The sequence below is a fragment of the Chiloscyllium punctatum genome, chromosome 43 (assembly GCF_047496795.1).
Source record: "Chiloscyllium punctatum isolate Juve2018m chromosome 43, sChiPun1.3, whole genome shotgun sequence".
In the NCBI taxonomy this organism is placed as follows: domain Eukaryota; kingdom Metazoa; phylum Chordata; class Chondrichthyes; order Orectolobiformes; family Hemiscylliidae; genus Chiloscyllium; species Chiloscyllium punctatum.
In genome coordinates, this window is record NC_092781.1 from 65,814,461 (window position 1) to 65,818,833 (window position 4,373).

A 4,373-nucleotide genomic window follows, 5' to 3' on the forward strand; every position below is an offset into this window, starting at 1 on the left:
CAGAGAAACAGACAAGTGCACGATATTTAGAAAAAAACTTAAATTACAGTTGAAGAAAATGTAGTTTTAAAGATAAACAAAGGGAGAGAAGAAAGAGAAAGCAAGCGGGAAGAGAGACACGGGATTAAAAAGAGAGGAGAATGTTCTCAGCTGAGCAAAGGGAGAGTGAATTTGAACTTGAGAAGGTGTGATTTAGTATGCAAAGTCAAGTGAACAGGCTGGAGAGTAAAAGGGACATTCGTGATGTATACAACTATGTCAAAATTCTGCCACATTTTGATGAGAAAGATGTTGAAGCCTTCTTTATTTCTTTTTTAAAAATGGCTAGGCAGGTAGTGGAGAAAGGATTAATGGGTAATGGTAGTTCAGGCTAAGCTGGTCGGCACAGTTAGTGAGGTATTTGCTGCCCTGCCAGTTGAGGGGTCAAGAGATTATGAAGATGTGAAACAAGATATTTTATGTGCTTACGAATTGGTACTGGAAGCATATAGATAGCAGTTCGGAAACATAAAGAAGGAACAAGATCAGCGTTATGTTGAGTTCGAAAGAATTAAACATAGGCATTTTGATCGATGGGTGCAGGCTTTAAGGATAGATAAGACCTATGAGGCTCTAAGGGAGATTATTCTGCTGGAGGAGTTTAAAACCTCACTTCCAGAGATGATAATAATTCACGTGGAGGAAAAGAAAGTTCAGAAATTGAGAAGGGCAGGAGAATTAATAGATGAACACATGCTGCTGCATAAGACAGGCTTCCATCCAGAATTTTGTCCTGTGAGGGATAGAGTTTGGGAGAAGGGGAGATGCTACACTATAAAAGAAAGATTAGAACATATGAGTTTACCACAGGTTAAAGAAGCTGCCCAAGTGAGTGGAAAGGAGGTGAAAGGCCTCAGGTGTTTTCACTGTAATGGAGTGGGACACAGAAAATTACAGTGCCGGTGGTTTCAGAAGGGCATTGGGAAAAGGTGTTTTCACCGACATAAGGAGGTTAATGTATGGTCACAGTGCTGATTGTTAAGAAAAGGACTGTAGGAAAAGATGTGGTAAACGAAGCTAAGCCAGTGGCATTAGTGAAAGATTTAAAGGAAACCCCAACAAGTCCGAAGAGCTGCAGGAAAGTGCACAACCAAGGCAGGGGCTGGGTATGGAGTTAGTACCTGATCTCTATAAAGAATTTGCGTCTGTGAGTAAAGTTTACTCAGAACTAACGGGGGTAGAAGAGCAAGAAGTTACCATTTTGAGAGATACATGATCTAACCAGACGATAATAGGAAGAGATGAATAAATTTGCAGTCTTTCTGATCTGTTACCCGGGAATGCATTAATTAATGGGAAGGATGGACAGAAATTTAGCATTTCCCAATGTAAGATCTTTTTGGAGTGCCTAATCAAGACTGGGGAAGTTATAGCGGGAAAGTTTGACAGACTGTCACATCCAGGAATGCAGTTTGTTCTTGGGAAGGGTTTAGCAGGGTCCAAGCTGGGAGTGACATCGCTTGTTGTGGAGAAGCCCAAGGAAGACAAAGAAACGGAAGTGTTAAATCGGAAATATCCTGGTATTTTCCCAGGCTGTGCAGTAACCATATCCCACTATTATAAGTCACAGCACGAAGGACAAACTATAGACAAAGATGAAGGAGTTGAGACTCAGTTAATGGACACCCTGTTTGCCCTAATGGTGTAGGGAAAACCTGAACAGGCAGTGGGTCAGACAGAGGTGTTTTGGCCTGAAAGGCTAAAGGACTTGTAACAGACAGACAAGACGATAAAAGATATATATGTGGATGTGTACTCTGAAAAGGAGGCAGAGGATATTCATGAGGGTTGTTATCTGAAAGATAGATCTTTAGACAGAAATGGAGACCACATCAGGTTAGTGCAGAGGAGAAATGTGCTGAGGTGCACCAGATTGTGTTGCTAGTAGCATAGAGACAGGAAGTTTTACAGGTAGCATAAGAACTACCTGTAGGAGGTCACATGGGGTACGAAAGACTCGGGCTAAGGGACAAAAATATTTTTATTGACCTGGAATGCACAAAGATGTGGTTAACGTTTGGCATACATGTCATTCATGCCAAATGGTAGGTAGGCTTCCGACAGTAATGAAACTAGCACCTCTGTTGCCAATTCCCACATTTGAAGACCACTTCATGTGACTTATAAATGAGTGTGCAGGTCCCCTTCTGAAAAGTAGAGGAGAGAAAGAATTGGAGAAACAGGTGTTATTTACTACCCCTCAGAGTGAATAATCAATTCCAAATATCGTTGATTTTGATGTGCCTCAAAATATGTCAAAAACGTAGAAGTCCTTGAGCAGTGGGGTAGATTAGTAAACTATCTGTCTCAGGAGCATAGAACACAGTTGAAAGGTTTGTTATTGCAATATGAGGAGATATGTTAGAATCATATGGTGGGCACTATTGTATATGAAGTTGTTGTAGAGAGTACTGTTCCGATAAAACAATCCATATCGGCTTTATCCCTCAAAGCCAGACAGGTCCAGAAGGAGGTGGAGGATATGCTCAATGAGGACATCATCGAACCAAGCCCGAGCGAGTGGAGCTCGCCGATCATCTTAGTTCCCAAACCGGATGGGACTCAATGATTTTGCTTGGATTATTGGAAGATCGAGACTGTTACAAAATCAGACTTATATCCAAGACCAACATTGGAGGACTGTGTCGAGAAAGTTGGACAAGTCAGTTACATCACCAAGTTGGATTTAATGCGTGGTTTCTGGCAGGTACCTTTATCAGAGACAGTGAAATAAATTTCTGAATTGTAACACCAAATGGTCTGTATCAATTCAAAGTGATGCCCTTTGGAATGACGAACACACCCAACACATTCCAAAGACTCATGAACAGAGTTGTAGCCTGATTAATAAACTGTGCAGTCCGTTTAGACGGATGTAGTGATCTTTACTAAGTCCTGGAAAGATCACTTGGTACAGTTGGCAGAGCTTTTTGAATGAATACGAGAAACAAAACTGGTGATAAAATTAAACAAAACACAATTTGTGAAAGCAGACATGATGTTCTAGGGACAAAATATCAGTCATGGAAGGTTGATCCCATGGAACGCTAAGACAAAAGCAACGGAGGAATTTCCACGGCCAACCTAGAAGAAAAAGGTGCTTCGCTCCTTCGGAGTCAGAGGATTCTATCGGAAGTTTGTTCCAAATATCAGCAGTGTAGTGGCACCGTTAACCGACTTGCTGAAGAACAACACAAAGTATTGGATGACAAAACAATGCCAGGAGGCATTCGACCATTAATAAGAAATATTGAGCACCAAACCATGCTCAGCTACACCAAACGCGTGAAAACATTTCAAAGCTGCTGTCGATGTGAGTGACATAGGAGTTGGAGCTGCACTGTGATGAGATGGGATCGTCCTTTTCAAAGAAGCTCAACATCGACCAGATAAAATATTCCACGGTTGAGAAAGGACTATTGAGTTTGGTACTAGCCTTATAACATTTTAATGTGTACTCACAAACAGAGTGTTGGAGATGGTTGTGTGCACGGAGCCCAATCTGCTTACATTCTTTGAACGCTTTAAAGACTATTTCATTGGAGTCTTATGTTACAGGCTTTTAATTTAAAAATCGTACACGTAGAGTGTCTTAAGTATGTAATCTCAGATGCGTTCTCACAGATTTAACTGATAAAGATTAGACGAGATTTGTAATTATCCAATGTTAAATATAGGTAAAGGGGAAGAAGTTAAGGTGAATTTAGATTTAGGTTATCTGTATGTTATGGTAATGTGTTGAAAGAATAGAAAAACAAATGAGACCGTATTTTCATTATGACTGTTCTTTTTTGAGAGAGAAGGGGTTATGAATGTGTAAAGGGTATTGTACCTTTAAGAGAGTTGAAGGATTTCCAAGCACAGTGAGTTCTGGAAAATTTACAATGTAACATGTGGTCCAGCAGCTTGCAGTACCTGGGTTGCTATGAGACAAAAAATAAAATCAAATTTGATCAATCCATTTAAATTATGTTCCCAGAAGCTAAACTACAATCGCGTTTAAATTTGGCATTTGGCAATATTATAAAAAAAGGAAATTACCCGATGATTTGGGATAGAAAGCTGAAAAGAAATTTGACCAGTTAGGGGAGATCTGCCACGCCACCAACATCTGCAGACTGCCCGGAAAATAGCTCTCCGAAATGTACATTTATTTATCAAAGACCTGTGAAACAGAAGCTCGAAGGAGAAGAAGCGAAGACAGAGGACGATACAAAGAGAAGATTCGACAGCTGGCTGGTTCTGATATTTGAATGTTTTGGTATATCTTAATTGGGGGTGGGGTGGGGTGAGGGGATTATCGGACCAGTATTATAGAAGAGTAAGTAAAAGAT